Source organism: Carcharodon carcharias, chromosome 30 (genome assembly GCF_017639515.1).
Source record: "Carcharodon carcharias isolate sCarCar2 chromosome 30, sCarCar2.pri, whole genome shotgun sequence".
NCBI lineage: Eukaryota > Metazoa > Chordata > Chondrichthyes > Lamniformes > Lamnidae > Carcharodon > Carcharodon carcharias.
This window is the reverse complement of record NC_054496.1, coordinates 4584403-4610308: the sequence shown is the minus strand read 5'-3', so window position 1 is coordinate 4610308 and position 25906 is coordinate 4584403. Positions and strand designations below refer to the sequence as shown.

The following is a 25906-nucleotide window of genomic DNA, read 5'->3' as shown; positions in this document are numbered from 1 at the left end:
TGGAAAGTCTCCAATAGCTTAAGTGTAAAATATATGTCAGGAGGGAGTGTGGGATATTCGCTTTCTGTGGTTGACCGAGTGTGGAACCCGGTACGAGTTTGGGAAATTACTGAACTGACTCAACTCTAGTGCAGTTTACAGACACTCTAGTCGCACTGCAAAACACGGAGAAACTGATTACATGCAAAAATTGCAATTCGCAAACACTTACTGTTCGAGGTAAAAATATCAGAGCTGTGCCGAAGTCTTGGTCCGCAAGAGCTAACTCTGAGCCTCCCTATGAGGACTGGCTGTTGTTAACAGCTGGCAATGTTTGAAGTGCCGGTCGAGCCGGGCTAGGTGAACTTTCAGGGCGGCTCAGCGCATGGTGGGAGGGTTTAGGTTGTTTCACCGTCAGGGCTGGGTTTAAAATCACAGTAGCTCGATCAGCATCTGAAATGAAAGATTAACCTCTGGTATGCAGGGAGCGGGTCAGATCTGTGAAAGGAAGCTGGGGGTGGTGCGGGGATGGGATGGGGTGGGGGTTGGGGAGTCCATTGATAGAACAGGCTGAAACAGACGGGAGGGGGGAAGTACAGCAGTTCAAGCTGAGGTCAGATGTGCTAAGTAATGGTGCAGAGTTTATCAAACCACAAATAAGTTGTTTAAAATTGGAGGTGTAAGAGACCATAGACTGGACTAAAGTCACCTCAGGTTGCAAAAAAGGCATGGGAAGCACAACAGGAAGGCAGGAGAGCAAACAGCCCCAGAACAGAGGGTGGAGAATTGTGAATGTGGTTAGATAATTACCACCCGAAGTTGCCAGTGAGTATTCAGTGCAGACTGTAAGAGGAAGTCGACTTACTTGGGTGGATATTCAGCAGGACAGGTAGACTCAAATAAGACACTTAAATTATCAGGGGAGGGGATGGCGTAGTGGTATTGTTGCTGGACCAGTAATCCAGAGACCCAGGGTAATGCTGACTAACAGATGGTTTGAATTTGAATTTGGTAAAAATCTGGAATTAAAGTCTAATGATGATCATGAAACCATCGTTGATTGTTGTATGGGTAAGAAATCTGTCATGACTGCAAACACCACTGAAATGTGGTTGGCTCTTAAAATGCCCTCTGAAATAGCCTAGTAAGCCACACAGTTGTATCAAACTGCTACAAAGTCAAAAAAGGAATGAAACTGGATGGACCACCTGGCATCGTCAGCCTGTCCTTACTAACACCTGGGGGCCAAAAATTGGGAGGGCTGTTTCACAGATTAGTCAAGCAACAGCCTGACATAGTCATCATCATGGAGTCATATCTTACAGATAATGTCCCAGACACCAGAGGTGGTGGCACAGTGGTATACTGTCAGGAGGCTGTTGCCCTAGGAGTCCTCAATATTGACTCCTGACCCCATGAAGTCTCATGGCATCAGATCAAACATGGACAAGGAAATCCTGATTACCACATGCCGCCCTCCCTCAGCTGATGAATCAGCACTCCTCCATGTTGGAGGAAGCACGGAGCACTTGGAGGAAGCACTGAATGTACTCTGGGTGGGGGACTTCAATGTCCATCACCAAGAGTGGCTCATTAGCACCGCTACTGACCGAGCTGGCTGAGTCCTAAATGACATAGCTGCTAGACTGGGCCTGTGACAGATGGTGCGGGAACCAGCAAGAGGGAAATACATTCTCACCAAGATAAAAGCAAAATACTGTGGATGCTGGAAATCTAGGACAAAAACAAAAATATCTGGAAAAGCACAGCAGGTCTGACAGCATCTGTGGAGAGGGACACAGTTGACGTTTCGAGTCTGGATGACCCTTCATCAGAACTAAGACATATAGAAATGAGATGAAATATAAGCTGGTAGAAGTGGGTGGGACAGGAGAGCTCGATAGAGGGCTAGTGATAGGTGGAGGCCGAGAAGAGACTGCCAAAGATGTCATAGACAAAAGGACAAAGGAGTGTTGATGGTGGTGCTATTATCTAAAAGATGTGCTAATGGGGACATGAAGAGTAGCAAACAGGACAAGCTAGTGGCAGATGGCCCTAATGCGGGTGGGGTGGGGGAAGGGCCCAATCACCTCCTCTTCACCAAAGACGTCCAATCCCTTTACACCTCCATCCCTTACTGGAATGGTCTGAGGGCTCTCCGCTTCTTCCTCGAACAGAGGCCCGAACAATCCTCATCCACCACTACTCTCCTCCGTCTGGCTGAACTTGTTCTCTCACTGAACAATTTCTCCTTAAACTCGTCTCACTTCCTCCAAATAAAAGGTGTGGCTATGGGTACTCGCATGGGCCCCAGTTATGCCTGTCTCTTTATGGGGTATGTGGAACATTCCTTGTTCCAGTCCTACTCCAGCCTCCTCCCACAACTCTTTCTCCAGTACATCGATGACTGCTTCGGTGCCGCTTCATGCTCTTGTCTGGATCTGGAAAAATTTATTAATTTTTCTTCCAATTTCCACCCCTCCATCATTTTCACGTGGTCCATCACTGACACTTCCCTTCCCTTCCTTGACCTCTCAGTCTCAATCTCTGTTAATAGACTGTCCACCAATATTCATTACAAGCCTACTGACTCCCACAGCTACCTTGACTACAGCTCCTCACACCCCGCTTCCTGTAAGGACTCCATCCCATTCTCTCAGTTCCTTCACCTCCATCGCATCAGTTCTGATGATGCCACTTTCCAAAACAGTTCCTCTGACATGTCTTCCTACTTCCTTAACTGAGGTTTTCCACCCGCAGTGGTTGACAGGGCCCTCAACCATGTCTGGCCCATCTACCGCGCAACCACCCTCACACCTTCCTCTCCCTCCCAGAACCAAGATAGGGCCCCCCTTGTCCTCACTTATCACCCCACCAGCCTCCACGTTCAAAGGATTATCCTCTGCCATTTCCACCAACTCCAGCATGATGCCACTACCAAACACATCTTCTCTTCACCCCCACGGCAGCTTTCCGCAGGAATCGTTCCCTCCAGGACACCCTGGTCCACTCCTCCATCAACCCCTACACCTCAACCCCCTCCCATGGCACCTTCCCATGCAACCACAGAAGGTGCACCTTCCCATGCAACCACAGAAGGTGCAACACCTGCCCCTTTACTTCCCCTCTCCTCACCATCCAACGGCCCAAACACTCCTTTCAAGTGAAGCAGCATTTCACTTGCACTTCCCTCAATTTAGTCCACTGCATTCGCTTCTCCCAATGTGGTCTCCTCTACATTGGAGAGACCAGACTGGGTGACCGCTTTGTGGAACACCTTCGGTCTGTCCGCAAGCATGACCCAGATTTCCCTGTCGCTTTCCATTTCAACATATCATCCTGCTCTCATGCCCACATGTCTGTCCTTGGCTTGCTGCAATATTCCAGTGAAGCTCAACACAAACTGGAGGAACAGTACCTCATCTTCCGACTAAGCATTTTACAGCCTTCTGGACTGAATATTGAGTTCAACAATTTCAGATCATGAACTCTGTCCTCCATCCCCACCCCCTTTCCGATCCCCCTTTTTCCAATAACTTGCAGTATTTTTTATTATTAATTTTTTTTTACAACTATATTTTTTCTTTTCCCTCCTATTTTTAAATTTATTTTGATCTATTGTTTCATCTTCACCTTTTAGCCCATTTCGATCCCTTCCCCCCACCCCACCCGCACTAGGGCCATCTGCCACTATTTGTCCTGTTTGCTACTCTTCATGTCCCCATTAGTACATCTTTTAGATAATACCACTACCATCAATACTCCTTTGTCCTTTTGTCTATGACATCTTTGGCAGTCTCTTCTTGGCCTCCACCTACCCCTGGCCCACCCCCCCCCCCCATCGAGCTCTCCTGTCCCACCCCCTTCTACCAGCTTATATTTCATCTCATTTCTATATGTCTTAGTTCTGATGAAGAGTCATTCAGACTCGAAACGTCAGTTGTGTCCCTCTCCGTAGATGCTGTCAGACCTGCTGACTTTTTCCAGCTATTTTTGTTTTTGTTCCACATTCTCACCAATCTGCCTGCCGCAGGTGCATCCGTCCATGATGGTATCGGTAGGAGTGACCACCGCACAGTCATTGTGGAGATGAAGTCCCGCCTTCACATTGAGCATACCCTCCATTGTGTTGTGTGGCACTACCACTGTGCTAAACGGAATAGATTTCAAACAAACCCAGCAGCTCAAGACCGGGCATCCATGAGCACTGTGGGCCATCAGCAGCAGCAGAATTGTATTTGAACACAATCTGTAACCTCATGGCCCGGCATATTCCCCACTCTACCATTACTGCCAAGCCAGAGGATCAACCCTGGTTCAATGAAGAGTGCAGGAGGGCGTGCCAGGAGCAACACCAGGCATACCGAAAAATGAGGTCTCAACCTGGCAAAGCTACAACACAGGACTACTTGCGTGCCAAACAGCATAAGCAGCGATCCCACAACCAATGGATCAGATCTAAGCTGCGCAGTCCTGCCACATCCAGTCGTGAATGGTGGTGGACAATTAATTCACTACAGGAGGTGGCTCCACAAATATCCCCATCCTCAATGATGGAGGAGCCCAGCACATCGGTGCTAAAGATAAAGCTGATTGCTACAATCTTCCGCTAGAAGTGCTGAGTGGATGATCCATCTCGGTGTTCTCCAGAGGTCCCCAGCATCACAGATGCCAGCCTTCAGCCAATTTGATTCACTCCATGTGATATCAAGAAACGGCTGAAGGCACTGGATGTTGCAAAGGCTTTGGGCCCTGACAATATTCAGGCAATAGTATTGAAGACTTGTGCTCCAGAACTTGCCTTGCCCCTAGCCAAGCTGTTCCAGTACAGCTACAAGACTGGCATCCACCTGGCTATGTGGAAAATTGCCCAGGTATGTCCGGTACTCGAAAAGCAGGACAAATCCAACCCGGCCAATTACCACCCCATCAGTCTACTCTCTATCATCAGTAAAGTAATGCTCATCAACAGTGCTATCAAGCGGCACTTGCTTAGCAATAACCTGCTCACTGATGCCCAGTTTGGGTTCCGCCCCTGACCTCATTACAGCCTTGGTTCAAACATGGACAAAAGAGCTGAACTCCCGAGGTGTGGTCAGAGTGACTGCCCTTGACATCAAGGCTGCATTTGACCGAGTGTGGCATCAAGGAGCCCTAGCAAAAGTCAATAGGAATCAGGGGAAAACTCTCCACTGGTTGGAGTCATACCTAGCACAAAGGAAGATGCGTGTGGTTGTTGGAGGTCAGTCATCTCAGCTCCAGGACATCACTGCAGGATTTCCTCAGGGTGGTGTCCTAGGCCCAACCATCTTCAGCTGCTTCATCAATGACCTTCCTTCCATCATAAGGTCAGAAGTGGGGATGTTCGCTGATGATTGCACAATGTTCAGCACCATTCACGATTCCTCAGATACTGATGCAGTCCTCACCCAAATGCGGCAAGACCTGGACAATATCCAGGCTTGGGCTGACAAGTGGCAAGTAACATTCGTGCCACACACGTATCAGGCAATGACCATCTCCAACAAGAGAGGACCCAACCATCGCCCCCTGATCCTCAATGGTATTACCATCACTGAATCCCCACTATCAAAATCCTGGGGTTTACCATTGACCAGATACTGAACTGGACTAGCCATATAAATACTGTGGCTACAAGAGCAGGTCAGAGGCTAGGAATCCTGCGAAGCATAATTCCCCTCCTGGTTCCCCAAAGCCTGTCCACCATCTCCAAGTGAAGTCAGGAGTGTGATGTAACACTCCCCACTTGCCTGGATGAGTGCAGCTTCCATAACACTGAAGAAGATTGACACCATCTAGGACAAAGCAGCTGCTTGATTGGCATCACATCCACAAACATTCACTCCCTCCATCACCAACGCACAGTAGCAGCAGTGTGTACCATCTAGAAGATGCACTGCAGGAACTCACCAAGGCTCCTTCAACAGCACCTTCCATACCCATGACCACTACCATCTAGAAGGACAAGGGCAGCAGATAGATGGGAACACCCCCACTTGAAAGTTCTCTTCCAAGTCACTCACCATCCTGACTTGGAAATATATCACCGTTCCTTCACTGTCGCTGGGTCAAAATCCTGGACCTCCCTCCCTAACATCACTGTGTGTGTACCTACACCACATGGACTGCAGCCGTTCAAGAAGGCAGCTCACCACCACCTTCTCAAGGGTAACTAGGGATGGGCGATAAATGCTGGCCCTGCCAGTGAAGCCCACAACCTGTGACCAAATAAAAATACTCATCACCCAGCTCGCCTGTGCAATGGAAGGTCAGTTAAATAATGTTTGACCAGCAAGCTTCCTGTGCAGTTTTGGCTGATAGAGGATGCTCACCCACCCTGCCCCACAGTATCTGGTGCAGCAGTAGCTTTAAAAGGGGAGTGGAATGCTCATTGGCAGTACAATAGTTCTTCTGTTCACAACATAAAAGGAAGAAGAGGAATAATAGGACAGTACCTATTGAAGTTGCAGAGCTTGAGGTGCTGTTGCACTGCTGTTGCACCTGCCACAACCCTCATAATAGAGCTGGCTATAGTGAATGGGAGGGGGAGGTGGTTGAAATGATGATTATTGTCTCCCCATATCCAGAAGTTGTGGGAGTAAATGCTCAGGAATGTTAAAACAAAAGCATATAGCCTGGATGCTAGAAATCTGAAATAAAACCATAAAACGCTGGAATAATACTCAGACGAGGTTTCATTTGTGGAGAAAGAAACAGAGTTTAAAGAGTTCACAAATGCCATTTGACCTGCTGAGTGTTTACCAGAATTCACTTTTTATTTTTGCTGGAGACATTTGCCAGCCTCAAGAAGATTGCCAATGCAAAGTATATGGCCAAAGTTTTAATAACACTGAGAATTCACTTCCTTAAGCTCTTAATGTTCAATGACACATCATGCAAAGTATGGACGCAACCTTTCACCATTTTCACACATGTTCATACATGCCCATATTGCTACGTTAATTAACTTTGTAGGCGGCACTAAATGTATAACTATTGTTGAACAGAATTCTTAGAAGTTGTACCTACAGAGAAATAGGTACAAATTCTGACATGCCTTTAACAGTACAATGCCTGCCACACATCTTTAACATAGACATCTTGATATGCACCTTTAGCACTACAAGCTCTGACAATACAAAATGTGCCTTCCTAGTTGTCCCCATTTTAAAAGAGGGAACAGATAGAAGTGCAGTCCTGTTGAATCAACTTGCCCATTCTCCTGACATCCTTCCCACTTCTTCTCCTGACATCCTTCCCACTCCTTCACCTGTGCTATTGGAAAGGATTGTCACAAAATTAACAGCAATGTTGTTGACTCATAAAATGCCCTCCGAAGTGGCCTAGCAAGCCACTCAGTTGTTTCAAACCACTACAAAGTCTAATAAGCGGAATGAAACCGGTTGGACCACCTGGCCTGAATCTAGGCACCATAAACGGCAACAGCACCCCCAGCCTTGTTGACCCTGAAAAGTACTTCTTACTAACACTTGGGGCCTTGTGCCAAAATTGGGAAAGCTGTCCCACAGATTAGTCAAGTGACAGCCAGAGATGGTCATACTCATGGAATTGTACCTTACAATGTCCCAGACACCACAGTCACCATCCCTGGGTATGTCCTGCCCCATTGGCAAGAGATCCACCAGAGGTGGCAGCACAATGGTATACTGTTGGGACAGAGTTGCCCTTGGAGTCTTCAACTTTGACTATGGACCCCTTGAAGTCTCGTGGCATCAGGTCAAACATGGCAAGGAATCTCCTGCTGGTTGCCACCTACTGTTGCCCCTCAGGTGATGAATCAGTATTCCTCCATGTTGAACACCGATTGGAAGAAGCACCGAATATGACAAGGGCACAGAATGTACTCTGGGTGGGGGTTTTCAATGTTGATCACCAAGAGTGGCTCGGTAGCACCACTACTGACCAAGCTGGCCGAGTCCTAAAAGACTTAGCTGCTGGACAGGTGAGGAAACTAACAAGAGGGGAAAACTGACTTGACCTTGTCTTTATCGGTCTATCTGTTCAGATGCATCTGCCCATGACAGTATTGGTAGGAGTGACCACTGCACAGTCCTTGTGGAGATAAAGTCCCATCTTCCCATTGAGGATATACTCCATTGTGTTTTGTGGCACTACAAACATGCTAAATAGGATAGATTTCGAACAGATCTAGGAACTCAAAACTCAGCAATGTCACAACAGCGGATCATAGCCCCAAATTATGTACGAGCATATTGAACTTTTTAAGGAAGATATGTTTTTAAAAAAAGACATACAGGCAAAAGCTGACTGAGAATGTGAAGTAACCACTTCCTGGAAAATTCCTATGTGCAAAAATTATGGACACGTCCCAACTCATGTGACGGTGTCACATGAGGGGACATGTTTGGGAAAATTTATTTTTCTATTTTTAGTTTTTTGACATTTAGAACTGATCTCCCTAAGGCAACACTTAGCCTCAAGGAGATGAGTGCGTTCTTTTGTGCGCATGTGCGAAAGAGTATGCTCTCAATTTTGGGATTTCTCCCCCCCGCCCATACAGGAGCACATAGCGCTTCTGTGCGGATGTCACGCTAGGCGGGCCTTAATTTGCCTGCCCACGTAAAATGACGCCGATCGGAAGTGCGTCTGAGCCCACCCGCCCTTCAACTTCGCCTCCTATGGAGGTGAAATCCTGCCCCATGTTTCAGGGAGATGACATGCTCATAGTTAAATTTTCCTGCCATTGTGGGAAAAGCCTGCTTGTGCCCTGCTTTCTGACCAATCCAGCTAAGATTGGTAAGTCCGTGTACGAGAAAAAGCTAGTTCAAAATCACAACAAAACACTTAGTTATGCAGCATGTATTATCCACTAGGTACAGTTACCTATAATTTATACTGACAATGTGTTTATTGATTATTTCTGATGGATTTTAGCAGGGTTCAGTAATCCTCGAGTGAATTTTGAAAGCTTTGTTCTGCTGGTGTTAGTTATCAAGATTAAGAGAGTGTAATTGGGACCTGTGTCACTAGGGACTGGAGCTAGTTCAGCTTGTTATATGTGCATACATAAGCTAGAATGTAAATGCCTTATTTGGAATCATTGATGCAAGTTATTATAAAGTTGAGTAAATGGAATTTACATAGCCTGGGCTTACTCTGGACAAGCTCACTATGGAGAAACCTGACTGGGCTGAACTTATTATGGATTTGTCTTAAGATTGACTGGCCTTACTGCAGGTTGGTCTCAGGATGAGTAGAGCTTTCTATGGCCTAATTCGAGGAATGGCTGGGCATTTTTGGGTGCTCTAGTGGGCTGTCCTCAGAATAGAATGTCCAAAACCTCAAATAGATTTTATTCAAATTTCTTCTTTTCCAAAGAAAACCAGCCCAGCCTCCTTAACATTTCTCCACAAATACCCAAATGATCTCAGTTGCCCCTCTGCTAACTTTTGAGAATCACATTTCTATGATTAGATAACAAGAGGGGGGTTATTATTATTTTTGAAAGAATAGACAATACTGCAAATGAGGCCTGACCAATGCCTGAAAGAAGGTTATGGAAGAGGGATCAGAAAGAATGTGAAGTAACTCTTTAACGATCACCTTGAAGGACCTTTCTATTACAAGGAAATTAAACTAACCATGAAAAGCAAGTTTCCTTGCCGAGAAAGAGATCTCCAAACAAATTCCCCTGGCCATTAAGCAGCTTTTGTAATGTCAGTTACAAGGGGCATTCCCAGAGAGCAGCTCCATTTCAAAACACAAGAGGATGTGACCTCAACCCAGCCTAAGTCCTGCTTCTGAGCCACGGTTCTCAGGGAACCACAACTAATTGAGATTGTAGCCTTTCCAGTCTGAAGCATTGTTTCTCAGCTGGCTCAGGAGCAGCTATTGGGCTTGTTTCAAGTCACATCCCTCAATATTTTCAGCAAGCTACTTTGGGCCTGTAAATTATATCACTGGAGTGACACAATAAGGAAGAAGACCCAGCTCGGGGCTTCCACATGGTGGTAAAAATCAAAGCAAAACAAAATTTGCTCCCTGTAAAATTTCCTTTATTTATAATACAGTAACTGTTACTTCTCTGTCCCCAATTCTAACTTCCCATTATCAGTTTGAAATGGATGAATAGTTTTACTCTTTATTTGAAAAACCTTTACTGGTACCTGGAATGTTCTCAGCAACGTTTGGGTCGTCACAGTCTAACAAGTTTAGAATTTATTGTAAAGCCAGAGCCAGTTTACACTGAGTCTGAACTTGTATTGTAAATCGGGTGCCAGAGCCCAGTTGACTCTGAAGAGGAGCCAACCAAGACTACCCTCCAAATCCTAATGCTGGATTCAGAATTGTTACTGTATGTAAGCGGAAGCCAATCATCACCACACCTTTGTTGCAATTACAATAAATGAAAGCTTACATTCAATGATTCTCTTAGCTTTTCCAGTGATTTCCTCTCTGCTTTCACTTGTCTTCAACTATTCCTCCTACTTACCAGATTTTAACATTTTTCAAGAGCCTCTGCAGATTCTTAATGCATCTGTCTGTAAACTAACAGGGTAACAAACAGAGCAGTGTTTGATTTGGTGAGGGAGGAATGTTAGTCCCATCTCTACAGGCTGAATTCCAAAACAATCAAAGATACAATCAGTAAACTCTTCTTATCAATATGTCTGAGTCCCATAACTCTGTGTCGCTTTCATAACTTAAAATTACTAAACTTAAATATCTCAGTGAAGTTTGAACAAATGCATTGGCTTGTATCCAGTATGTTCCATACTTAATCCAACCAGAACCTTCTTAGTGATCTTTCTCCAAACAAGTACATTAAAGAAACAGAGAAATATTGTTTACAGCTAGGCTCTATATTTTGTACACTGCATTTTTTCTGAAGCTTCTGAAACTCCACAAGTCAGAGGTGTATTCTATATTGATATTAAATAGACATGTATTGATAGAATTGCTCTACACTATACAGGATACTTACAGGTAATAAAGCAAAATACTGGGGCTGTTGGAAATCTTAAATATAAACAGAAAATACTGGAAATGCTCAGCAGGTCTGACAGCATCTGGGGAGAGAGGAACTGAGTTAACGTTTCAGGTTGATGACCTTTCATCATAACTCCATCTTTGACTGAAACGCTAACACTGTTTTTCTCACCACAGATGCTGCTAGACCTGCTGAGTATTTCCAGGATTTTCTGTCTTTATTATTAATCAAGGTGTTCTACAGTTTATACAGAACACTCACCCAATGTACTGTCACAGGTGTTTGATGTTTTATACAGATACTTTCACCCCTGAACTCTGCCTAGATTGCACGGCTACTACCTTACTTACGATGAAAATCCATTTAAATTGAAATTCACATCTATCAAATTTCGGCTCTTAGTGCCATGGCATTGACAGTGAGACCATGTTTACAGTGAATACAGATTTTGTGATACTTTACATTTATAGTTAACTGTTTATGGTAAAACTCTTTATAATGAATGTTGATAATGAAAGCTGGTACAGTGAAACTTCAAAGTACTGCATTGCTTGTTTTTTTTTGATGATGTTAGACGATGAATGTTGGTCAAGACACCGGGACATTTGATAGAAAACTACATATGAAACAATACAATTCAGCTCAACCTGTCTGTGCAATATTTGAGCTCCACAACAACAAGCTGTCCAAATCACATTTGCCTTAAGCTTCCTTTTCAACTTTTCCTTTATTCACCTACTCATCAACAAGGACCTTGGTTTAAAAATCATCACTGCACAAAATGTTCTGAGATGTTTCTAAGATGGTGTAAGGAGCTACATAAACTGATTTAGTTCTGCTTCTACATCTAGCCTTCAAATTTGTGATAGGTCATATTTATTTCACTATCATTGCTAAAATATCATATTAAAGTTTTGTTGCTATTCTTTTGATAGTCTTTTGATGTGTTTATTTGAACACTACGCTTTACCATGTATAACATCTAATGATGACTCAGTATCTGATTCTTAATGCTGCAAACACCAATGTACATCAGAGCAGGTGTATATAATTTTCTACTTAATACTTTAGGGATGACATCCTAAAAGATCACAATTACATATAATTAGTCTGAAATATTTGCTAAAACATGAAATGCGCTTCAGAATATGTCAACCCAGGATCCAGTCACTGAAATTTAAACCTGAGGCTAATTACAGCTATAAATCCAAGACAGTTGGGTCATAGTCCTGTCTCTCAATATGACCATAAAAATACAGCTTAAGAAGTTTCTTAATGGACCTGCCCCATTCACGTAGATCTTTTAGTACATACATTGTTATTGCTCAAGTCAGATGCAGGTCAGACAACAATAGCAACAAAACTATCTTGACTATCATTCTATAAATTCAAAGGCAATCTTTTAAAATGTATTTTCTTCTGCCTCTTTTTAATAATCTCTCACCTTCTCCTTGCACTCTTGAGAGTTATTGAGGTTCTACAAGTGCAGACTGTCTCCCAGTATCTCAGCCAACTGGCTTTTTCTCCTGCGTGAACCTGGACAATGACTCTTGGGGAGAATATTGAACTATGGGGGCATCTCAGCTAAGGTTGATTCTATCCTCATCTCCACCCATATATACTTGCCAATCGGAGTTATTGGTTAATGATCAGTTGCCAATTTTCCTTCCCTAATGTGATAATATTGAGACTACTCACTGCCATAAGCAACTTCGTAAACATTTATTTTTATGGGATGTTGGCATCACTGGCTAGGACAGCATTTATTGCCCATCCCCAATTGCCCTTAATTAATGGTGGTGTCCGCTGCAGTCCACGTAGTTACATCCACAGCGCTGTTAGGAAAGGAGCTCCAGGATTTTGACCCATCAACATTGAAGGAATGGTGATCTACTTCCAAGTCAGGATGGTGTGTGGCTTGGAGAGGGACTTGCAAGTGTTGGCGTGGCATGTGTCTGCTGCCCTTGTCCTTCTAGGTGGTAGAGGTCTTAAGTTTCGAAGGTGTTGTTGAAGGAGCCTTGGTAAGTTGCTGCTGTGCAGCTTGTAGATGGTACACACACTGCTACCACTGAGCATCGGTAGTGGAGGGAGTGAATGTTGAAGGTGGTGGATGGGGTGCCAATTGCTTTGTCCTGGTGTTGAGCTTCTAGTGTATTGTTGGAGCTGCACTCAACCAGGCAAGTGGAGGGTATTCCATCACACTCCTGACATGTGCCTTGTGGATAGTAGCTAGGCTTTGGGGAGTCAGGAAGTGAGTTACTCTCCACAAAATTCCTAGCCTCTAACCTGCTCTTGTAGCCACAGTATTTATATGGCTGGTCCAGTTCCGTTTCTGTTCGATGGTAACTCACCCAGGATGTTCATAGAGGGGGACTCTGTGATGGTTATGCTATTGAATATCAAGGTGAGATGGTTAGATTCTCTCTTTTTGGAGATTGTCATTGTTGTTGCCTGGCACTTCTGTGGTGTGAATGTTACTTGCCACTTGTCAGTCCAAGCCTGGATGTTGTCCAGGTCTTGCTGCATTTGGACATGGACTGCTTCAGTAGCTGAGGAGTCGCAAATGGTGCTGAACATTGTGCAAGCATCAGTGAACACCCCAACTTGTGCAATCATCAGTGAGTATCCCAACCTCTGACCTTATGATAGCGGAAGGTCATTAATGAAGCACCTGAAGATGGTTTGGCCTAGGATACTCCCCTGAGGAACTCTTTCAGAGGTGTCCAGCAACTGACATGATTGACTTCCATCAACCACAACCATTTGTGCCAGGTATGAGTCCAATCAATGGAGAATTTTCCGCCTGATTCCCATTGTCTCTAGTTTAGCTAGGATTCTTTGATGCCACACTCAGTCAAATGTTGCCTTGATGTAAAGGGCAGTCATTCACCTCACCTCTTGCGTTCAGCTCTTTTGCTATTGTTTTGACCAAGACTTTAATGAGGTCAGGAGCTGAGTGGTCCTGGCAGAACTCAGACTGACTGTCAGTGAGCAGACTATTGCTGAGTAAGTGCCACTTGATTGCACTGTCGACAGCAGCTTTCGTCACTTTGTTGATGATCGACGTAAAGTAGTGGGGTGGTAATTGACTGGGTTGGATTTGTCCTGCTTTTTATGAACGGGACATACCTGGTCAATTTTCCACGTTGCCGGGTAGATGTCAGTACTGTAACAGTACTGGAACAATTTGGCTCGGGGTGCAGCTAGTTCTGGAGCAGATGTCTTCAGTATTATTGCCAGAATGTTGCCAGGGCCCCTAGCCTTTGCAGAATGGAATTATTGACAGGATCTGGCCAAAGTGGACTTGGAGCAGCTACTTGTAGCAAAGTCCAAATCAGGCCAGTGGGAGTCATTCAAAAAGGAACTAGTGAGAGTTCAAGGCCAACATGTTCCTGTAAAGGTGAAGGGTGGGACCAACAAATCCAGGGAACCCTGGATGTCAAGGGATATAGAGGATTGGATAAGGAAAAAAAAGGAGGCTTATGGCAGATACAGAGGGCTGAAAATTGAGGAAGCCCTAGAGGAGTAGTTAAATAAGTAATTAGGAGAGCAAAGAGGGGGCATGAAAAAACACTGGCGGGCAAGATAAAAAAATCCCAAGGCATTTTATAAATATATTAAGGGCAAGAGGATAACCAGGGAAAGAGTAGGGCCCATTAGGGACCAAAATGGCAATCTGTGCATGGTGTTGGAGGACGTAGGTGAGGTCTTAAATGATTACTTTTCACCAGTGTTCACTATGGAGAAGGACGATATAGGTGTAGAAATCAGGGAGGGGGACTGTGTTATACATGAACAAATTGGCATTGAAAGGGAGGAAGTATTAGCGGTTTTAGTGGGTTTAAGGGCGGATAAATCTCCAGGCCAAGATGAGATGTATCCCAGGCTGCTATGTGAGGCAAGGGAGGAGATTGCAGGGGCTCTGACACTAATTTTCAAATCTTCTCTGGCCACAGGAGAGATGCTAGAGGACTGGAGGACAACGAATGTGGTACCATTATTCAAGAAGGATAGTAGGGACAAACCAGGTAATTTCAGGCTAGTGAGTCTAACATCAGTGGTAGGGAAACTATTGGAAAAAATTCTGAGGGACAGGATTAATCTCCACTTGGAGAGGCAGGGCTTAATTAGGGATAGTCAGCATGGCTTTGTCAGGAGAGATCATGTCTAACAAGGTGTGTAGATGAGAGTAGTGTAGTTGATGTAGTCTACATGGACTTCAGTAAGGCTTTTGACAAGGTCCCGCATGGGAGAATGCAGGAACTCATCCATGGCTCCAGCAATGGAGTGCAGGTCTGCGTGCATCCCCGCATTCTGGACCAGGGTCTCCATTGTGTCCACTGTCTTTCCCATGGAGACCTACATACACGCACATGTGGGCACCACTTAATCAGAAAGGAGGTGGATGCACTCCTCCAACTTGCTTGCCACACTGTTGAGGGTTTCCAGCAGCTCTGTGTGATGTTCCCCTGCTTTCTGCTGACTCTCCATGATGAGTTGGAAGTCCCAATCCAGAGGCTTGTCATCTGACTTGGACCTCACAGATGCCTCTTCCCCAGCAGTCCCCTGAGAGCTCAGCTGAACCTGCCTCCTTCTGTTGCGGACATGTGTCCATGCGGTGACCACCAGATTGTGAACCCTAGCTTGCTCTAGATCTAGGCCCCACCGAGATGTCTCTCTGTGCTGGTACAGGGTGTGGGTAAGCGCTGTGACGGGTCTTCCTGGCTGTTTATTTCAAGCTCTTCAATGGAGGAGGTGTCCTCTTGGCTGGAGGTGAGGACCTGATGGAGCTGAGGGACTGGCTGGCTGAGGGTGTCAGTCGCTTGGCAGAATTCCCTGTGAACCAGAGTAGGGATAACTATTGCATGGCAGCAGAGTCAAAAGCAGGAGAGAGAGCACTCACAGCAGTGTTGAGAGAGGGTTGATGTGGTGCAGGATCCTCACATGGGTGTTTGCTGCTGACCTCACCGTTACCACAGGCACGGTCCATGTCCTCATCAGTCAGCATGGTGGCATGCTCCTCAAAGTGAGCAAGGGGTCTAATGTGGGCCACAACTAACCCCTGGTCTGGCACCTCTCCCTGCTGTTGTGAGCCATCTTCTCCTGATCCTCCGTAGAATGTTTGTGTGGTGAGCGGAGCCATGGACGGGATGAGGATGCGAGCTCCAGAGGGTGTGAGCCTGATGGAGATTTGAGGGTGTGTGAGAGTTAGCGCTGTTGTCCTTTGAGGTGTGAGGTCCCTGTGGATGTGTGATGGGTTTGTGAGTGTGTGAGTTGAGAGTGATGGGGTGGTTGACTTACCCTGGCGGAAGGGGTGAGAACATTCATCCTCTTCCTGGACTGGATGACTGACCTCCTTTGTACTCCAGTGGTGCTGACCGTCACTGCCACTGCCTCCCAGGCCAGATTAATGACTCTGGTGGACCTCCTGCGGCCAGATCGTGGGTAGAGGACATTGCAACAGCCTTCCACTGCCTCCAGCAGGTGCCCGAGAGAGGTATCACTAAATTTGAAGGCTGCCATCTTTGCTTTCGGTGCCACTGTCGCCTGCAGTCCTGGCCTGAAGACATGAAGTAGGCTGCGCTCTGATGCGCTTTAAATATGGTGCCTGGAGTGAGGAAGTGCTGAGGTCACGATCCGGCGTGTTCCCCGTCAATGCATAATCAATAAGGTGGGCGTGCCGGGATTAGGATGATATGACATGAAAAGCTGTCATTGCAGCCAGTGGGTAAAATGTCCTTATTCCTACCCGCTATTGCACTTTGTTCAAATCTGGGACGATTCCACCCTAAGTCTAGCCCGTCTGTCGGTGGCTTTTCAACACAACCTGTGCATTAACAAAACTGTTCCATGTTATCTGAACAATTGGTGTGAATGAGCATGATGACTATCTGCATGTGGCAGTTTCAACCCCAATATTTAAAGAGACATTCCAAATGTGCAGTTTGATGGAGTTTGGAGTTGGGAGCACAACAGCAGGAACTGGCAGAATGGATTCCAGATGCTTTTAGTGACACCTGCCTGGTTGTGCTGCTGGGGATATCTCCACAGGGAGATGGTCTTCTCTACTGAGAGGAAGAAGAAGCCTGCAGGTGAAACTGAAAATGTTTAAAGTTGTCCATGAGATCAGTAGTAAGTGTGTGATGGAATGCTCGTGGATTCAATGCTGAAAGGTTTAATGACCTAAGCAGGACAGGAAAGGAGCACATCACTCTTCACACCAAACTACTTTGCAAGTAAACCTATCCCTCTCTATTTATGCATTCTCCCATTGGTCCAGCTGCCACTGACATTCATCTTCATCTTTATGCATTATTATCTCTCTCATAATTACCTTAAACAAATGCCCTCCATCCATCTGTTCAACACATTACTCTCCTCTTTCCCTCCTTGCTGGAGAGAAGAGCACAGGTCATGAGGGAGAAGTAGAGAACTAGAAGTGGCCCTCTAGCCATCTTGCAACTGACAGCTATGCAGACGGAGACACTGGATATTAGTGGAGCCTCAGTGTATCTGCTGTCAGAAATAACCAGATGAGGTCCTCTCAGCTTTCTGATGACAATTAAATATCAGACAGCAACATGGTATTACAATACTCACTCATGTTGACTTGATGTCAGCAGTGAGTGAAAAATCATGTGCATAATGATCACTTAAAATGGTCTTAGCTAACTCATGCCTTTAATCTCCCACAGGGCCTTCATGGAAGAGGTGGTTCAGGAGGATTATGACAACTTTTCAGTGGAGATCGCTCCTCTGAGGATGCACTGTCACAGAACTCATGCAGCACATGCAGCAGCCCAGATGTGTACCATCTATGAGATGAACTTCCAAAATTCACCAAAGCTCCTTTGACAGTAACTTGCAAGTTCTACCACCTAGAAGGACCACATGACCAGCACCTGCAAGTTCCCTTCCATGTCACATAGCATCCAAACTTGGAACTATACCACTGCTCCTTCACTGTCCCTGGGTCAAAATTTTGGAACCCCCTTTCTAACACTGTGAGTGTACCTACACCATATGGACTCCAGCATTTACTCATCAGCTCACCACCACCACTTGAACCCAACCGGGAATGGATATAAACATTGGCCTTGCCAATGTCTCTCAAATCCCACTAATGAATTAAAAAAAACCTCACACCTTGATGGGGCTGGTAAGACAGATAGTTAGGATTTCACATAATACCTCATACATCAAATGAGCAACAGGAGATGGTGGAGACAGAGACAGCAATGGAAAGTCTGTGTCACAGGACACTCCAACTCTGTTTAGTTGAATGCAGTTGCTGTGCCTTGGGTGGTTTTGATGTACAGGATACTTCTTGTGTATCAAAAACTCTGATGTGCTGGTAAGTGCTCCAGCAGTACTGCACACATTTGCAGCAAGATTGTCGGAATCCATCTTGTGCAGGAATGGCATGATGTCTCAGTTTTTTGTGATAATCCATGTAGAGAGTGCTTTTATTTTAGTCTGTACTGGAGTGCTGTGTTTGGCTGCAATAGAGAGCTTCATTTGGAGATTGGTGACTGAGGGAGTTTAAGGGTCAAATTAAGGGTTAACTTCTATCTAAAATCTAGTCTTTCTTTAATTTAGCAATTAACTAAAAGTTGCTGTTAGGGTTGCAAGAAGGTGAATTTTAGTTCAGCCTTAAAACAGGGCTCATACAGGCTCTGCTTGCAACTGCAACTAGTTAATTAGATAACTGGCTTAATCAGGTTTTCAGAGGCCAGATTCAGAGACTATATAAGTAGGCTATTTTATAGTGTTGACTTTGTCTGCACTGGAGTGTTGTGTTTGGCTGCAGTAGAGTGCTTCAGTTGGAGTTTGATGACAGAGAGTTCAGTGAGAAAGGAGGAGGTGCTCCTTTCTTTTTCTACCTTTGCTCAGAAAGAAGAGCAGTGGCTTTGGTAAGTAGAAACTGGTGAATAAATTAGAAAAATGTAATATTTTATAAGTTGCTGTACTTGGATTTAACTGAGAAGTGCCAGGAATAAGGGAAATTCCGGGCTAATATAATTGAGCAATACAAATAATCCAAAGTAGAATAAAGTTAACATATGGGAGGTAGAGTTAAGGTATGGCGGGGCAGCTCAATTAAGTGGAATGCACGTACTATAATATGTGCAAAGTCATTGACCACCATATGTGCAGGAAGTACTGTCAGCTGCAGAAACCTGAATTCTAGGTTTCAGAGCTCGAGTGGTGGCTGGAGTCACTGTGGCGCATCCAAGAGGCTGAGAGCTACATGGACAGCATGTTCAGAGAGATGGTCACACTGCAGTTTATGGGCCTGGAGACAGAGAGGGAATGGATGACCACCAGACAGTCTGAGAGAAATAGGTAGTGTAACTCTTTCGAGTACAAACCCGTTTCAGATGAAGTTACATTGTTTCATAGTTGGCCATTGTGAGATTTGAACTCTTGTTCTTGGGGTTACAAACCCAGTACCATAACCACTTGGCTATTTAGGCCAAGCAAACAGAGGGAGAAACGCACAGTGTGATATCTTTGCAGTACAGTAAAGAGACATTGTAACTCTTTCGAGTACAAACCAGTTTCCATCTGCTCCTATTCAGATGAAGTTTCATAGTTTGCCATTGTGAGATTTGAACTCTTGATCTTGGGGTTACAAGCCCAGTACCATAACCACTTGGCTATTTAGGCCAAGCAGGTAGGTAGTGTAGGAGTCCCCTGGGGCCCTGCTTATAAATTGGTTTTCCATTTTGGAAGCTGGTGAGGGTGCTGATTCCCCAGAGGAGTGCAGTCAGAGCCAAGTTTGTGGCTCAGCTGTACAGGATGGGAGAAAGAAGAAAGGAAGAGCTATAGTGAAAAGAAAAGAAAAGTACAGCACAGGAACAGGCCCTTCAAGCCCGCGCCGATCATATTGCCTGTCAACTAAAACGTTTTGCACTTCCGAGTGATAGGGGATTTATTGGTTGGGGGAACAGAGAGGTGTTTCTGTGGCTGTACGTGTGACTCCAGGATGGTATGTTGGATCCCTGGTGTTAGGGTCATGTATGTCACAGAGCAGCTGCAGGACATTCTTCTGGGGAGAGTGATCAGCCAAAGGATGTGGTCCACATTGGGACTAATGACTTAGGAAGGAAGGGGGATGTGGTCCTGCAATCAGAATTTAAGGAGCTAGGTAGAAAATTAGAAAGCAGGACCTCTAATGTAGTAATCTCCGGATTGCTTTCCGTGCCAGTGACTACAGAAATAGTAGGATAAGGCAGATGAATGTGTGGCTGGAAAGATGGTGCAGGAGGGAGGGGTTTAGATTCCTGGGACACTGGAACTGGCTCTGGGGGAGATGGCACCTGTACAAGCCGGATGGGTTGGACCTGAACTGAGCTGGGACTAAGTTCCTTACTGGGCGTTTTGCTAGTGCTTTTGGGAGGCCTTAAACTAACTCAGCAGGGGTGTGAGAACCCAGAAAAAATATTAGAGGAATACTAGGGTGCACAAAATATGGGGATGGACAGATAGCACTAGTATAGAGAATAGTAAGTTAATAGGTAAAGTCGGGGTAAGGGAGAAATGAACAAAATCTAAATCAGTGTTACTATGCATATATGTGAATGCATGGAGTGTGGTAAATAAGATTGGGCAGTTACAGGTGCAGATTGTTATGTGGAAATATGATATTGTGGTTATAACAGAGACCTGGCTCAAGGAAGGGCTGAACTGGGTGTTAAATAGCTCAGGGTACAAAATGTTCAGAAGATATAGCAAAGGACGCAATGGAGGAGGGGTGGTGGTATTGGTTATGGGGAGCATTGCAGTGCTGGAGAAAGAGGATGTCCCAGATGGTTCAAGGACAGAATCAATTTGGCTAGCGATAAGGAACAAGAAGGGTGCAATTACATTGCTTGGTGTAGTCTTTAGACTGCCGAATAGTGAGAAGGATGTAGAAGAACAAACCTGCAGGGAAATTACAGAGAGATGCAGATATTATAGAGTAATTATAATGGGGGTCCTTAATTACCCGAATGTAGACTGGGACAGTGGTAGGTACAGGGTGGAGAGGGGCATAAGTTCCTGGATCGTGTTCAGGATAATTTTCTACAGCAGTATGTGTCCCACCCAACAAGAAAAAATGCCCTTTGGACCTGGCTCTTGGAAATGAGGTGGGCCAAGTAGATCAACTATCAGTGGGAGAACATTTGGGAGACAGTGATCATTGTATTATACATTTTAGAATGGTGATAGAAAAGGACGATAGGCAACCCAGTGTAAAAATAATTAACTGGACAAGAGCCAACTTCGATGGGGCAAGAACGGAGCTGGGCCAGATAGACTGGAATGAAAGATTGGCAGGAAAAACTGTAGCTGAACAATGGGCTACCTTCAAAAAATAATTGTCTCGGGCACATTCAAGGTATATTCCATCGAAAGGGAAAGGTAGGACAAACAAATCCAGAGCTCTGTGGATGAAAAAGGAGATAGAAATTAAGATAATAAAAAAAAAGGTGTGCTTATGACACATAGAAAATACAATTGAGAACCAAGAGGAACTCCGAAGGCTCAGAGGGGAGGTGAAAAAGCTTATTATAGAAGTGAAGAGGGATTATGAGACAAGACTGGCGGCCAAAGTCTTCTATAGAAATATAAATAGCAAAAGGGTGGTTAGAAAGGGGTAGGGGCCGATTAGGGACTTAAAAGGGAATTTACACATGGACGAAGGGGCCATGGCTGAGGTATTAAATTAATACTTTGCGTCTGTCTTTACCAAGGTGGTAAATGCTACCCAGGCCATGGTGACAGACAGAGAAACTCTGTCACTAGAAGGGTTCAAAATTGATAAGGAGGAAGTGTTGAATTGACTGTACTTAAAGTTGACAAGGCACCGGGACCGGGTGAGATGCATCCAAGGAAGTGAGAATAGAAATTGCTGGGGAACTGGCCATAATCTTTCAGCCTTCCCTAGACTTCTGCTATGCCAGAGGACTGGAGAATTGCAAACATTACACCCTTGTTCAAAAGTGGTTGTCCGGATAAGCCCAGCAATTACAGACCAGTAAGTTTAACTTAAGTGATGGGCAAGATTCTAGAAACAATTATTTGGGATAGAATTAGTAATCACATGGAAAAATATGGGTCGATAAGGAAGAGCCAGCATTGATTTCTAAAGGGGAAATTGTTTTTAACTAACTTGCTGGAGTTTTTTGAAGAGGCAACAGTAAAGGTCGATGAGGGTAATGCTATTGATGTGGTATACATGGACTTTGAAAAGGCATTTGGCACAGCGCCACACAGCAGACTTGTGAGTAAAGTTATTGTTCATGGAATAAAAGGAGCAGTAGCAACGTGGATACAAAATTGGCTGAAAAATAGGAAGCAGAGAGTAATGGTCAATGGATATTTTTCGGGCTGGCGGAAGGTTTGTAGTGGAGTTCCTCAGGGGTTGGTATTGGGACTCTTGCTTATTGTGAACTGCGAGGAGGATGGTGTGGAACTTCAAAAAGGCATCGACAAGTTGGTGGAGTGGGCAGATAGGTGGCAGATGAAGTTCAACGTGGGGAAGTGTGAGGCATTTTTGTAGAAAGAACATGGACAGACCATATAAAATAAGGAGTGGAATTTTGAAGGGGGTGCAGGAGCATAAAGACTTGGGTGTATATATTCACAAACCATTGAAGGTGGCAGGACATGTGGCGAGAGCAGTTAATAAAGCATATAGTATCCTGGGCTTTATTAATAGGGGCATAGTGTACAAGAGCAGGGAGGTTATGCTGAATTTATATAAGATACTTGTTAGACCTCAGCTGGAGTATTGTGTACAGTTCTGGGCACCTTTTAATGAAGGATGTGAACACATTGGAGAGAGCGCAGAAGAGTGTTACAAAAATGATCCCAGGGAAGAGAAATTTCAGTTATGAGGATAGATTGGAGAAATTGGGACTGTTCTCCTTGGAGAGGGCACAGGCTTAAAGCGATTTTCAAAAGAAGCAACATTATAATGAGCTACTCAGACAGTGTCCAAATGTATTAATGGGAAGCAAATTTAACTTCTGCAATTACGGTAATAATGTAATTCATATTGAGATCTTGTACTGTTCCATGTGTTAACTCATGTGTTTGTGCTTGAACATCCCTCATAGTGAGTTCTGAACCTTAGCTGTTCATTCTGGTGGCAGCAGCAAGCTGAGTGCAAGTAGCTTCCTCAATGAGGGAAGAAAGCCGTAAAGTGCCTGATGGTCTGGAGCATTCCTATAATATGGGGCAAATAGTTAGAGAGCAATATTGGCAGATGTGAGACCCTTTCTAGGAATGGAATGGATCTGAAATTGGGTTATGGAAAGAGAAGAAATATGCAATATGGATCACAGAACAAGAAGTCATATTTCATTTTGAGTTGGACATTGAATTGCCTATTATTTCTATTGCTACCATTGCAATCTTGCAGATTCAGTTGTGAATATGGTCTTGTACAATCTGTGCTACACATGGCCTCTATAAATTACCTGGCCCCTTAGCAAGGAACAATATGGAGCAGGGAGGAAAATGATTAAATAATAGTAACATTAAAATAAATGGAAAGAATGAATTATCAGTATGATACAGTAACAGAGTTGAATTTATAAGAACGGGAATGGGCCTTCAGTTAAATCAAGCTTATCCATTTTATCTAGATCACTTTCTCCCAATCTCCAGAATCATGTCCAATTGTCTCTTGAGCCCATTAGCATTGTCCAGTTTACTGTCCTTTTAATGAACCTATTACTGAGGGTGAGTACATTTCTCCTGACTTTCCCCTTACTCCTATTTTTTTCATTTTAGCTGAAATTTGAATTTTCACTGACAGTGAATAATTTGCTGAATCACCACAAAGTTGTTTCTTCTCAAAGTAAACAAATCTGACTTCCTTAACCTTTAGTTTGTATGAGCTTATGGAATAGGATTCATGGACTGATATATCAAAATATTAATGAAATAATGTTCTAAAGTTGTAAAGGCTGTTAAGCCAGGTGTCTTCTGAAAGGATTTTATCAACTTCCTGCGTACTTACAGACTTCATGCATACTTTCACTAATCTCTTGGAGAATTGTAGCCAAGTTCTGCTCATGTTCAAACTTGTCTAATTCACACCTGCTTTCATATCTAAGGCAAAATAGTTCAGTTCAGGCTTCTATGAATGCCATTGTTTGAAGGTGGTAATAGTTTTTGATGCAGTCTCAGAACCTTTTATGCCCATTCTATGTTTAGTGCTTGTAGCAGAGTCTATTAACTCTTTCATCTACATCAATTTATATCATTCTCTGCAATATATTTCAAATAGTCCACCACAGTCAAGAACATAGGATAATCTATCATAGAGATTGTCTTAGTGATGTTACTTTAATAGACAATCGTAAACAGGAATACACTCTATTCTTAGGTTACCTGACCTAGGCTGTGGAAACTGACTCACTAGAAAAAAGATCAGTGCGATGTTCCAGTTCACTTTCCAGTATTCTCACACCATAGTTACTTGGCTCTCTGTTATAATGTTGTATATTGCCTCTTATATCCTCAGGATATCCCAAAGCGCTTCACAGCCAAAGAAGTACTGTGGTAATCTAGAGAAACAAGATACATCAAAACTTTTCATACAGCAATGAAATGAATGACCAGATAACCATTCTAGTTCCCTGGGCTATATGTTCAAGTCTCTGGTGTAGGGCTTGAGCCCATGACTTTAAGACTCAGGTGAGAGTGCTAACCACTGAACCAAGCCTGACATTTTTATTTCATATTACAGTAGTACAGCCTCTAATACACTAAGCACTGTTTGCATTTGTTCTTTAATAGTCATTATTTAAACAGCAAGATCCCTCAACCGGCAATGAGGTGAATGGCTGGTTAACTTTTTGGCAGAGTCGGTTAAAGGTGGAATATTGGCCAATGCACCAGGAAAAATAATTGCTCCTTTTCAAGTAGTATCATGAAATGTTTAATACCCATTGGAACATGAAGTTGGTGCCTCTAAAAAATTTTTTTTTCACAAGCTGGAATTTTTTTTTATAGGGTTAAATGTTCTACTGACTGATTTGCCATTACAAATGCCACATAACGTCTCAATGTTGCAGACCTTGGGGTCCTGGGAAAATGTTGGATGATGTTGTTGCAGCTGTGTAGAGTGAATGCTGGCCATAGCAAGAAGAATGTGTAATGAATGATTGAAAAGTTCTCTTTCATAGATTAATGTAATTAGAAATAATTTTCTGCTAACCATTTGATTTCCACCATGTGATTGTAGTATAATCTTTTCATCAGACCACATTCATCATACTGCTTGCACATTGAGAACATAGCAAGCACATTCTAAACAAAGAACAGCACCAGCTACTCCATTTGTTCTTGGTTTTCTTAAATTATTGTTATATTACTGTCTACCTATAATACATTAAGAGGTTTGAAGGTACCATAGAATCCCTTTTGCAAGTAAACTTACTTTGTGTGTGACGATTTGTATGATTGAACTTATATTCCTAACACTCAATGTCAATATATTACAATGATTAAATCCTATATTACCATTTTATAATGTTAAACCCTGTATCCCTGGCTACACCCTTCTACAGCTAATTTCTTGCCATTCAGTCAACCTGTTCCCCAATCTGGTTGGTTGCCAAGTGAGAAACAGTTTAAAAAAAAAACGATAGAGGTCATGCAGGGCCTCCACAGTTCCATTATTCCAGAATTTTCCCCCATCCTCCACTCCCTCCTCAACTTCCCATATGTATTGTGGTCACCAATTTCATTGTGATAACAAAATCTGCTGTGGAGGGACCTGCTCTATCATAGAAAAATAAGAAACAAGCATAATAACTTAATCCAGGTATAAATGTAGAAAAGTTTATAGTTAGAATAATTTATTCTTTCTGTCTTCTGCATTCAATTCCTCTTCCTACAATTGAGAACAATCTTACAATGCTGGGATGTGCT

General features: G+C 43.9%; 2 protein-coding genes across 4 annotated transcripts in view; one reads left to right on the top strand and one right to left on the bottom strand.

Annotated features, from left to right (window-relative positions):
- spc24 (SPC24 component of NDC80 kinetochore complex) overlaps nucleotides 1–25906 on the top strand; it is a 145597-nt gene that overhangs the window by 33169 nt on the left and 86522 nt on the right. The gene's annotated exons all lie outside the window — the stretch shown is intronic.
- Nucleotides 1–25906, bottom strand: part of LOC121271266 (sphingosine 1-phosphate receptor 1-like) — a 96750-nt gene that overhangs the window by 4352 nt on the left and 66492 nt on the right. The window contains exon 1 of one of the 3 annotated variants that reach the window (XM_041177096.1): nucleotides 212–340. The exons of the other annotated variants lie outside the window; for them this stretch is intronic. The gene's annotated coding sequence lies outside the window, so the exon portion shown is untranslated. Of the gene's footprint in view, nucleotides 1–211; nucleotides 341–25906 lie in introns of those variants that run through there. 3 annotated transcript variants of the gene reach the window in all.